General features: G+C 37.1%; 1 long non-coding RNA gene across 1 annotated transcript; it reads left to right on the top strand.

The window, feature by feature from the left end:
* Positions 1-3,010: 3,010 nt before the first annotated feature.
* On the top strand, positions 3,011-6,661 carry LOC133816409 (uncharacterized). The gene is made up of 3 exons (XR_009885218.1): positions 3,011-3,647; positions 3,730-3,808; positions 6,469-6,661. It is a non-coding gene; the product is annotated as an uncharacterized LOC133816409 (long non-coding RNA).
* The last annotated feature ends 6,751 nt before the right edge of the window (positions 6,662-13,412 follow it).

Genomic DNA, 13,412 nt, shown 5'->3' with positions numbered 1-13,412 from the left:
AACATCCTTTGGTGTTTGCACGACACTCACCAGGATGCTTCTTTTGGCATTTGGAGCACTGCGGGTATTCTACATAACCCGACCTATTGCTTCCATTGCTAGTCTGTGCTCTTTTGTCATTGTTGGATTGCTTACTATCTAGATGCTTTCTTTTCTAGCCATTATAGTTGTTATGCTGATGGTTGTTGTTGCTGTAATTCCGACCATTCTGAGGTTGATTCTGCTGTTTAGGTTCAGACTTGCTGGCCTCTTCCTTACTAACATTCGCCTGGAGCCTCTCCACCTCTATAGCCGTTTCTAGAGCATCGATGTAAGAAGTGGTTCCAGGGTTTGCTAGCTTAACTCCTAGCTCAATTTTGGGTCTGAGTCCCCTAACGAACTTGGTGACCCTCAAAAAGTTAGTTGGGACCGACTCTGACTTGGCTAGTCGGTGGAACTGTCATGCATACTCTACTACCATCAGATTACCCTGTTTGAGATTGGATAATTCTTCCACCCTCGTGGCGATGACTACCAAATTATAATAATTATTGTGAAAAAGCTCCACAAATCTCGTCCAAGTCATGGTGGCGACGTCGTGAGTCTGTTGTACTAAATCCCACCAGATTCTAGCATCCATCTTTAGAAGAGAAGAAATGCAGGATATGCGATCCACGTTCTTGAGGTTCATGTGTGCTAGGATCGGCTCTAAATTTCTAAGCCATTTTCTGCCTTAAAGGGGTCTATTGTCCCTTCAAAGTTTAGAGTGTGTTTCTTACAAAACTGCTCATAGATTGGCTCTATATACTGAGCTGGGTAAGGCGCATAGTTCGACATTGGCCATCCCCCATATGGACCTAATTGCAAGGGTGGCTGAACCACTGATTGAGGCAGCAGTTGCGGCTGAGGCTACGGTTGAGTCTGAGGCTGAGGCTGAGTCTGTTGTCGTTGTTGCTGCAGCAGTTCTTCCACTTGTTGTCGTAGCCGTACAATTCCAACGATGTTGTCAACCGAAGGCGACAATGCACTTCTGTTAGCAGTAACATTTGTAGCACGCGTTCCCCTTCTTCGGACTGGAGGGGCTTCATTAGTCTCATTGGCGGCGCTGGAGGCATTGCTAGCTATGAGTGCAGACCTTGTGAGCGTCATCTTCAGCAAAGTCCTAACAGTCGAGAAAAACATATTAGAACTCACCCTAATAGGCTCTAAAGAAAAAATTAGTCTAAGAAAACATAACTTGGACCTACTAGTTATGATTTCTTATGAAGAATTATGTAAGCCTTCTTTATAATTAGGGTGTGTTTCTATACTTAGAAAATTAGCCATCTTTATTATTTTCTAATTCTGTTTCTAATCATCCTATATGACTTAATTCTCAGGCTCGAAACTCATCGTTTTTCCAAAGTTAACCATATTGAGGGAGGGTTGGGATCAGTAAAATCATTCCCACTACTATGGCCCCCTAAACTCTCAATATAGAACCTGATCCATTGATTTGTATCCACCCTCACCGAACTCAGTCATTATTTATTGAATTTATTTAAATTTATTATGATTGTAAAAAAAAATCAAATTCATACATGTCATTATAAAATAACAATAATATTCATTTGGAAAAAAAAAATTAATAAGTACAATCATAAATGCAAAAATAATTAAATAAGGAAATAAATAAACTAAACTAACATAACTAGGGTAAATCTAAAAATCAGGATCTTCTACATCTGACTCTTCATCTAACATATCATCATCTATTTCTTCATAATCATCATTATCTTGAGCCTCAAAATTACCTCGGGGAAAATTCATAAAGATTATATGATTTTGCTATAAGTAAATCATCATTATCATCTATAGTCTCCCATATTTCTTCTAATGTTGAAATTACAAAAGGAAAATCTTTAAAAGGCCTAATTACTAGGACATATTGTTCTGTAGCTCTCATCGTAATTTGCTTAGTAGTCTGAAGGTGGACTATCTCCTTGTGGAATAAGATCAATCTTTGAGTGATTCTTTCTAACACTCCTATTGTATTCCTTGGCTCTCTAATCCTTTTCAATGCCTTAATGGCTCAGATATCCTGATAGGTCAAGGCTGCATCCATTCTTAACTGAAAACATAATGGATAAAACGTTAGCTATAAACATAAACATAATACACATAAACACTTACATTGGCAGTTAGATTCCGAGCTTGTGTGTGTGTATCAAGGAGAACTTCATGCATATGAATTGTTGCTCTGATACCAACTATAATGCCCCGACTATTTTTAAGACCTCGGACCATTAATCTACTATGATATAGCTACTAATTTGAAATACATACGTATGAAATAACATAACTTTATTTAAAACCCAAAATATTGACCAAATACAAAATATGGTATGGGATCCCATTGTTATAAAACATAAAACATAAACTTTAAATTAATTGTTTAAAATACTAAGTGCGAAAATACATAAGAACATAATTTAAAAGACTTAAAAACAACGACATCCTTGATCTTCCAACAGTCGATTCAATCCATTCATCCTCAACACACATGCCAAGCTGCCAAGAATCCTTCCCGCCTTCCATGCTTATTTTCCTGCACCATCTAAAAAGAAAGGAATGAGCCTAATGCCCAGCAAGGAAAATCCACTAACAACATATATGTTATAAATCATAAAACATAAGACTATATCATAAAGCATATACTATAAAACATATGACTATAAAAACGTATATCATACAGGACTACAATATTAATGACCATTAACTCATTAACATGGTATGTGATAAAACCATCTAGGCCATCTGTGTAACGTCCTACGTTTTTGGGTACCTTTAAACGACTCGGGTCGGGATTTTTCCCCCGGGTTAAGAATATTATTTTAAATAATATTATATTTTGTTTGTAAGTATTCCATGAGTTATTGCTAGCCAAAATATGAATTTTGTGATTTTAAAAGTCAAGCTAAGACTTTCGGTCCTGGACCGACACAAAAACCCTGATCGGGTAAAAAATCTCGGAAAATAAAATGAAAAATCATGGCAATTATATTTTGGGCATAAAATACATTCATAAAAGTTAAAGTTTGGTCAAAAATAATAAACCTAAAAGAAAATGGAAATTTTAGGGCATTTTGTGTTAAATGCCTAATTTTACCGAAATGGGGAATTTTATTCCATGAATGGACCTTAAGTTAAATTTTATTATGTGATTAATTAAATTAAATGTGAGAGACATTTAATTTAATTAATTAATGTTAAGTTTGGTGATTAAAACTTAATAAAAGTGAAAAAGGTGTCAAAAGCCAATTTGGACTTTTCTTCTTATGAAACCTTTATTAACCTTTATTAAAAAAAAAAATGAAATGATCATATATGGCAAAGGGTTGGCCGGCCATGTGGTGTTTAGGTGGTGTGAACCCAACTTAATAAAGATAAAATCTCATTTTAACTAAGTCAAGTCAAGTGGGCAAGTGGGAGGAAAACACTTGAGTGTTTTTGAGATAAATTAGATAGTATATAACTCTTCCATCCCTCCCCAACCGACCACACCACCCTCTCTCATTCACTCATCTGATTTTTTAAGACCTTTCAAAGTGTTCTCTCCATTTTTCAAGCCCAAGAACACCAAGGAAACTTTGAGGCTAAGTCTTGGTCTAGGAAGTATTTTCCCTAAGGTAAACTTTCACTAATCTAGGTTTTTGTAAAGTTTTAAGCATAGAGTTTCAAATAGCTAATTGACTATGTTGTTGGGGGAAGTTTGTTAGGGTTTTTGAAAGGTTTTGAAGGAGTCAAAGCTTATAGGAAGGTCCAAACCTTAAGCAAGAACACCAAAGAGGTAAAAAGTTTACTTTTGATGAGTTTGTTGTAGGGTTTTTAGTTTTAAGCATTATTTTGTATATCTAATGCTTAGAGTTTCTTGTTGATGATGTAATAAGGTTATGGTAGTTGTTTAATAATTTTTATGATGCATGTGTATTGATTTTTGAAAATGGGAACCAAAACCCCCAAGGGTTTTGTAGGATACCCTAAAACAAAACATGTTTTAAGCTGTGACTTCCAAGGGGTCAAGCAGCCACTGTATATTGTTTTTGTAAAATTAAATTGTACTGTGATGTTTTTGAGATTGAGTACATAAAATTGAGCTTTTGAAACACTAAAAAATGTTTAGAAATGAGTAAGTTATGATATTTAAAAGTTTAGGTAAAAAACTGTTTTTTCGTATTCTTATTTTCGGAACTAAATTTGGACAGCCACTGTATAGGGCAAATGAACCCAGTTTTTTCTAAAATTTTGTGGACATATTTCTGGCATAACCTATTAGTCCACTGTAAAATTTGGTAATAAAATATTAAACGGTTTGAAAGTTATTAACTGTCAAAGTTTGGAAAAAAATAAGGACTTGAAAATAAGGTCATTTTTACCTCATTGTTGGAAAATGATTTCACCAATCAAAAATGCTCATTTTGACCTAAGATTTTACAAAGACCTAAATGGCATAACAAAAATGGAATTGGGAAATTTTGGAAACAATTGGGTAAGTAAATTTCACGTTATGAACTAACGAAGTATGTAGTTAAAAATGTGAAAATTAGGTTTTTCACACTTAGTGTAAAAATGAGATTTTGGAACATAAGGTAAAAAGTAAAATTTTGCTTATTTCAAGATATAAATTGGTAAGTCTTGAAATCATATTTTCACTAAAATTATCCCTTTGAGTTTAAATGAATTGTTTTTATTCTTTCTAAAAATAAGAGATTTAATTTATTAATAGTTAATAAATTAAAAGAGGGTTTAAAACCCTATATTTTGAGAAAATAATTAAATAAATTATTTTCCTAGTAAGTAAAAATTGATTAATTGCTTTCGGAAAATTAATTAGTCAAGATGAGAAATTTATAACGGTTTTCCTAATTAAGACAGATTAGGCAATTTTCTTAAAACGGTTTTTAGATATTAGAACCTTAAGAAAAATAAAAGGAAAATTTAAAGAGTTTATTTTCTTTAAAAATAATTAAGGAATTTATTTTTATTTTCTGGATATAATACCGGCTAAAATCTTACATATTTTAACCGACTAGTCGAAAGTGCGGGTTAATGGCGATACCTTGAAAGAATAAGATTTTTAGCGGATTGTGGGAAATACCATTGTGATACCCGAGCCTAGGTATCGAGACCTTAGGATAGGTCTCCCCGAGACTTAGGGTTTAGTCTCGAATATTTTGTATAACTTTCCTTAATAGGTTTAAAACCAAATAAGGATTATAAATCCTTACAAATGACTTTTATTAAAATGACCAAACTGCCCAAAATAATAATAATGAATTATTAGTGCCATAATTAATCCGAGTATACTGTATGGATAACTACAGTATTGGCTAAGCGTAACTGGACTGAACGTTGGAGGGTGAAAACTTGCTGAGCGCTAAGGACTCCAAGTAAGTCAACTTATATTGTATGGCTGCAACATGAAATGATTATTGTCTTGTATGTTAGTATAGGGATACATGCACATATATAGGTTGTCATAGAAAGTTGCTTAGAGACGTTAGTCTAGTGAGTGCTGATTTAGAAAATATGAACGGTAGAAGTCCGTCATATCCTAGACGGTTGATCCCCATCACACTGCTTGATTTTATTTATGTCCGGTTCATTACCGCGACGAGTGGCCATGAGATGAGGATAAGCTGGTTAAACCTAGGGGCGCCAAGATAAATGGGACCTAGGGGCCCTCATGCTTACTTAATCATTGGACGGTTAGAATCCGAGCAAGTGCTCTGATAAGTTATTCCCGGATAGCAGCCGTGAATATTGGCCATTCCGTGAGAGTGCCTAGAGATACTAGGGGTTGCCAAGATAGAGTGAGGTTGAACACCCTAGGGGCAGCTGCTCACCAGCACCACTGATTAACATAGAAGTCTCCGTAAAACCGTGTAAATTGGATTACGCTCTTGGATAAGTAGCGATGCCCTAGGTAACACGATAGTTACCCTTGATGAGAATATTTATTGGCTAGATCTTAGTGTGGAGACTCGGTTCTCTTTTATAGATTAGCAATTATGTTGGAGGGCGCGTTACGTCTGAATTGTTGGAAATTGTCGAGCGTTGGTCTCGAATTATATGGTGATATAATATATCTGCTTGCTCTGGGATTTTCTGAGTGCAGGGATATAATTGTTGATAAGATATAGTTGTGATATAATATATCTGCTTGCTCTGGGATTTTCTGAGTGCAGGGATATATTTGTTGATAAGATATAGTTGTGATATAATATATCTGCTTGTTCTGGGATTTTTTGAGTGCAGGATTTTTATCTAGATATGAATTAATTTATCCTTGGTTATCAGGCATGACCATAAGTTTTCCAGGACGCTTTAGCGTTCTTAAAATTGATTGTGTAGGGTCCGGATGGGTCCGGAACTCTAATTCTCTACATGCTTTGTTTGAAAGTTGATCTTACTAAGCGTTTTCGCTTACCTAGTTGTTTCATGTTGTAGGTAAGAGCAAGGGCAAGGCAGAGCAGTGAGCACTGGAGTCTTCCTTGCAAATGTACATGTGGACCGACCTTTTGGGAAGCCTTTTTATTTTTGGAAATGTTGTGTAATTTTCCTAAACTAGGCTCACTCTAATCTTTATAAAACATGTTTGTAACTAAATGTTAAGTATGGCCATACGACTTTTTAAAAAGTTTTTTTTTCTATGGGTTTTTGAGACATTTTGTTAAATGAAAACATTTATATTTCCGCATTATTGAGTCTTGAAAATCCGGGTCGTTACAATCTGTCTACTAATCGAGGTAGGTTAGATCACAACTATAGTATATGACAACCCATCTAGGTCCTGTGTCTACTAATCGAGGTAGGGTAAATCATAACTCTAAACCATGAAAATGATAAAAATTCTTGGAGCTTGCTATCTAAGCAAGTCATATGCCCAAGGACTACAACATATATCATATCACATATCATATCATAACATAAGCATATAAACACATATAATCTAACCTATTTTCCTTACCAAAAACTGGGATATGGAGACAAGAACGGGATTTGGAACACTCCTAAAACCAACGGTAAGAATCGTGAGTTTCTAAAGAAAAGGAGATGAAAAGAGAACTAAACCATAAAAGTGAAAACTTAACGAAAACCTTAAGTTTCAAAGAACTTAAACACCTAACCAAGAATCATAAACAAGAGTTAGGATCTGAAAGAAAATAAAAGAAAACTAAAGAACCATGAAGAACTGGACTTAAGGATATGAATACCTTGATGAACTATGACTTTGATCTACACCCCGATACCAAAATAACACTATATCTTACTTCCCAAGTGTTTAGAAAAGCTTAGATTGGAAAAGCTTTTCTCGCAAAACCCAAGTGTTTCTCTCTATAGTAACCTTAGCAGCTTGGAGGCTCTGAACAAAGCTTGAATTATGGCTGAGTACTAGGTCCTATCTATAGAGTTCAAGGAGTGAAACTAACCCCTTTTAAGATGAATAAATAAATGAATATAGATTCAAAAAGATTTGAATTTTCTTTCAACAGATGCCAAGAACTCGTTCAAGAGCAAGTCCAAGTGGTTAAGGCTGTTTTTAAATTTAAAATCCTCAAGTATTCAAAAATTGACTCCCAGGGGCGATATATCGTCTACCCTGGGCGATATATCACCTAGACCTATATCCCGAGCCCTCGTGCCTAGACCTATATCTCGAGCCCTCGTGCTTTCGTTCGTGCAAATTTGTCGTGTTTTCTGTATCTCCCGTTGGCAATATATCGACCCCTATAGCTGCGATATATCGGCATACGTTGATATATCAAACACGTATTTGCACTTTTTCATAATATTTTGAATTGATTAAAATGCTTTGACTAAGTAAAAATGTAATCTTAATCGTTGCTGGAAGGTTCGAGAGCTTCTAGATCTTTCTTTTAGTTAAACTATTCATTAAAAATACTTAAATCCTTAATAAACATGCTTGTGACAAGTGTCACGCTCTTATTAATTCTATCTAAACCTTAGGTTATAATAAATAATATTTTTAGGACCAACAATATTAATCAAACCTTATGTTATAGTTAATATTTCTAAACTATAGATTAAACTTATAAAATCCATAACTATTGTTGTAACGACCCGAATTTTCAAGACTCGATAATGCGGAAATATAAATGTTTTCATTTAATAAAATGTCTCAAAACCCCGTATAAAAAAAAGATTTTAAAAAGTCATATGGCCATACTTAACATTTAATACAAACATATTTTATAAGGAGTAGAGTGATCCTAGTTTAGGAAAATAACACAACATTTCCAAAAATAAAACGACTTCCCAAAAGGTCGATCCACATGTACATTCGCAAGGTAGACTCCAGCGCTCACTGCTCTGCCTTGCCCTTGTTCTTACCTACAACATGAAACAACTAAGTAAGCGAAAACGCTTAGTAAGTTCAACTTTAAAACAAAAGCATGTAGAGAATTAGGGTTCTAGATCCATCCGGACCCTACATAATCAATTTCAAGAACGCAAAAGCATTTTGGAAAACTTATGGTCATGCCTGATAACCAATGACAAATTATTTAATATAAACAGATAATTCCTACACTCAAAAAATCCCAGAACAAGCAGATATATTATATCGCAACTATATCTTATCAACAAATAAATCCCCGCACTCAGAAAATCCCAGAGCAAGCAGATATAATATATCACAATATAATTTGAGACCAACGCTCGACAACTTCCAACAATTCGGGCATAACACGCCCTCCAGCATAAATGCTAATCTGTACGAGAGAACCGAGTCTCAACACTAAGATCTAGCCAATAAATATCCACATCAAGGGTAACTATCACGTTACCTAGGGCATCGCTACTTATCCAAGAGTAAATCTCTCACAAGGGTAACCATCAAGTTACCTAGGGCATCACTACTTATCCAAGAGTGTAATCGAAGTTACACGGTTTTACAGAGACTTCTATGTTAATCAGTGGTGCTGGTGATCAGTTACCCCTAGGGTGTTCAGCCTCACTCAAACTTGGCAACCCCTAGCATCTCTAAGCACTCTCACTGAATGACCACTATTCACGGCTACTATCCGGGAATAACTTATCAAATTACTTGCTTGGTGTAACGACCCAAATTCCCTAATAAGGTTTAGGACCTTGATTAGGAGGCCGGGAGGGCCATAATTGATTTATTGTGCTATTATATGATTATATGCATGATTATGTGGGTCATATTATTATATGATGATAAAGGCATGCATGGGGCTATATACTCTGCTGTGAGGGTAATATGGTAATTTGGCTCATTGAGAGCGTAATTGCATACTTGCGTATATATTGGTAAGCTAAATTTGAGACCACATTATTATGTGGATATATCTGTGATCTACGACTTGAGACGATCCTAGTGAGCAAATTAGCGAAAAAGTCATGGCGGGGATTTATACCCGGCTCGGGGTGAGCCTAGGGGTATAAACGGGAATTCAGTGAGCATATTGGAGTCTATTTTTTTACATCGAGGAATATATTTGGAGATTAGTTAGGTATCGGGAATTAAGTGGTAAATATTTAAGACACTTGAGGAATTAGTGGGAATCGGGAGCAATGACTAAAATGCCCTTAGAATGTTTAAAGGTTTAGTTATTATTGGGAGGGCAAGGTGGTCATTTGGCTTACTTAAGGTTAGGCTATGTTCTGCTTTTTGATGTTAGTGGAGGTTGTAGATAAACTTAGAAACTTAAGGAAAAGAAAAGAAGAAGGAAAGAAAGGAAAACAGAACACTTAGATATCTCTCTCTCTCTCATTCGGCTGGGGCATCTCTTCACCATTTCTTGTGGGTTTTGGAGCTGGAATTCTAGAGCAAGCTCAGGAATGGAGCTTGGGGCTAGGGACTTTAGTGAAGCTTGAAGAACTAGCAGAATTAAGCCAGTCAATTGAGGTAAGTTTTAAGGTTTTCTGATGTGAATTTCTGGGTTTTAATGAGATAGTTTTTAAGTTTGAGTTTTGGATGAATAAAGGGATATGAACCTGAGGAGTTGAAGGGCTTGAAGCTGGTTGGATGCTATAACGATTCTACAGTTGAGGTAAGGATTAATTTGAGAGTTTTCATGGCTGGTTTTGAGTTTGTGGGTTTGAAATTTCAGAAGTTGGAGTTGGGATTTTGGTGAGTCTTAGGCTGGATTTTCAGTTGGGTTGTGTTGTCTAAATCATTATAATGTTGTTATTATTAATTGGTTTTGAGTTGGGGGCTTTAGGATGGTTTTAGGTGAGGTTTAGAGATTGAAAATGGTGGTTTTTTCTGGGTTCAAAGGGTCGGGCCGCGGCATGGTTCTTGGTGAGCCGCGGCCCTTCGATGTTGTGGCATGCTGAGGAAGGAGGGCGGGCCGCGGCATGGTCCAAGCAATGCCGCGGCCCTTACCTGTTTTTGTGCCCATGGAGGGTTCTGTCAGGGGCCATGCCGCGGCATGGATGGCCCATGCCGCGGCGCTTAAGGGATTTTGGGATTTTGAGAATTTAGGCTTGGGAATTTAACCTAGGGTGCTCGGGGTTGAGTCTTTTACTATATTTGGTGAAGTTCAATGTTCCGAGGACTAGAACTTGGTTTAGAAGCTCATTTAAGATTGTTAATGGTAACCTTTATCTTGGTTGTGACTAGGTGCTAAGCTAGGGCTCGGGGATCGGATCGCGCTCAAGGAACATCGCTTATAACTAGCTCGTTTGAAAGCCAAAGGTAAGAAAGTTGCACCTGATTATGTGGCTAGGTTGGGACTAAGTGTTCCCTATGTTTGTATGCATTGTTATGTGAATGTGATTAACCATGTGGACACGATGGGACTAAGAGCTCCCTATATTTGTATATCATGTCATGAGATGGTATTATTATGCCATGGGACATGCGATAACCGGCCTAAGAGTGTCGGAATCAATACTTGCGCACAGGGCGCGGCTCAGCCACTGGTAGCTGAGGCAGCTTATCTATCACTGAGCTCGGTTAAGCTGGCCGGAGTCAGTGAGTATTACACTGGGGGCGGCCCAAGAGAGCCGAAGACAGTGTGCTAAATAGAGGGTGCGACTAAGGGCGCTAACCCTGAATATCATGTGATGATGTGATAATCTGTTGATTATGATCGTGAGTATTGTGCTTTGAACATGATTTGTTGGCTGTTTGGATGACAAACTATGAATCTATTGTATGTTATCACTGATTAAATAAATGTTATGAAATGTTGAATTCCTGGTTGTGCATTGTGGGATATTTGATAAATGATGTTGATCTTGCTATATTATCATACTTTCTTGCTGGGCCTTGGCTCACGGGTGCTACGTGGTGCAGGTAAAGGCAAGGGTAGGCTGAATCGACCATGAGTTGGAGAGCTCTGGGGGCGAGGTGTACATCGTCAGCTGCTCGGCCGCCACGGTCGAGAAATTGTACAGGAACGGAAACCTAAAATGTATATTTTGCCATTAGAGTGGCTTGAACTATTTGTAATTTCTAGAATTTATTGTAACTAAGACATCTAAACCCTATTTTGAGTCTCCAAGTATTAAACCGTCATTTTTAATGAGAATAGCCTGTTTGTGACCAAAATCTTTTTATTCCTACTCTGATAATGGTATAGAGTCTACACTTTGTCTGAATGACTTGATTAGCAAGTCTTGCACTATTTTAAACACACAGTGTAACGGTCTTGGTTATCCAGGGCGTTACAACTTGGTATCAGAGCCGTCTGGGTTTATGGGTTCCTGAAGATTAGCTGGACATGTACACTCGCCGCTAAAGACAAGCTCGACTCAAGGGTTTGTAGTGGAATACATGAAATTGTATGCTTAAGTGCTTGAATGAGATATGGGTGTATTAATTGGTATGATTAATAGGGAGCATGAGATACTGATAGGGCCTGGCCCTTGACTGCTGTGTGATGCTATTAAGGCATGCTGTTTAGCATTGCTCTTGCATGTGGATGAATACGTGGATAATGATGATATATGGATTGCGGGTTATTATATGTTTAAATTGAACTTATATGTTATACCTGTTTATTGGCATGGAGGGCATAAAAGGTATGAACGCATCTAGTGGTAAAGGAATTTGATAATTTATGTATAATATGGGTGTTTGATATGCTTTATGTGAGTTTGATTGTTATGATTATTTGGATTTGCCCTTGGGATGGTTTTGGGTATAAACGTCAGGGCTGAGGAGTTTAGTCGGTGAAGACAGATTAATTCAGGGTGTATGTATTGAGAATGGTCAATCAGATTCAGTTTTGGTTTTGGTAAGGATAGAAGATGACAGTTGGGGGTTGGAATCCTCCACCTGCCCTTGAGATTCGTAGCAGATGTTTGCTGATATATGAGTCAGGCTGTGAGGTCTGATAGAATGGATTGGATGGATGAAAAAGGCAAGTTACTGAGGAGGAACAAACAGGAATTATTGTACAGAAGTCTTATTCTCTAGTTTTGAGGAAGGTTTGTTCAGGAATCAATTAATGAATGGGTGTGGCTAATCCTGTTCTTAGTAACATGAGAAGGATAAATTAGGACAAAGTAGCCGTACTAGGTAGTTGTGGCAAAAGGGTGTCAAAAGTGGCAAGATAGCGGTGGTATGTATTGCCGAGTTTGGTGGGTTGGTCGATCCACTTTGGGTTATGGTACAAATGGATGAAGTTGGAGATGATAAGTCATTTGCGAGTTAAACTCTGAGATGGTTGTCTGTGCTTGGGCAGTAGAGAGAGGGCCTCATTATCTAAGATGAAAAGAATACAGGTGATGATATTTTCGTTCGTGGAAATGTAGTAAGTGTGGCTACTCGGTGATTGGAAGAATGAGAACCTTTGGTGGTTTTATGGCTCCTGGTTTGGACAGGAAGGGGGTTCAGTGTACAGGTTGGCCATTGAGGCAAGGAAGACTGGGATACTGTACTCATTTAAAGCCCAAGGTTAGTTTCTCAGAAGTGACCAGTGGATTGGATAGCCTTTGCTTTGGTTGGGAAAAAGAGCTGAAAGGATTTGGTGCTGTGCGTCTATTAGGAAGGATTCAGATGAGTATTTGTTGAGAAAAGTTAATATGTTATATAAGGGACAACCCTGGACAGTCATGAGTATCTCTTGAAGTATATTGATTGGACTGAATGGGAATTAAATTAGTCAATAGGAATGTACATGAGAATGCAGTTTTCGGGCACAGTTTGGAACTTGGGTATGGAAGGAGTTGGTATCGGGGACGCAATGAGGGATGATATTAGGTTGGCTTAAGGAATTATTGAGTCACCTGGAGAAGTATGCGACTTATAAGTGAATTGGGTAGAGTATTGTGTCGTGGGACTTGTAGATGTTGCCTGTTAGGGATGAAGAGTTTAAATGCCTCGTTACAAGACAGGACAATGTCTTCAGGAATTGATTATCGATCTGGTTATTACTAGATAAGGATCAAGGAAA

The sequence above is a fragment of the Humulus lupulus genome, chromosome 2 (genome assembly GCF_963169125.1).
Source record: "Humulus lupulus chromosome 2, drHumLupu1.1, whole genome shotgun sequence".
Lineage (NCBI taxonomy): Eukaryota > Viridiplantae > Streptophyta > Magnoliopsida > Rosales > Cannabaceae > Humulus > Humulus lupulus.
Note: the sequence above shows the minus strand (reverse complement) of the source record. Positions and strands in the feature narration are given on the sequence as shown.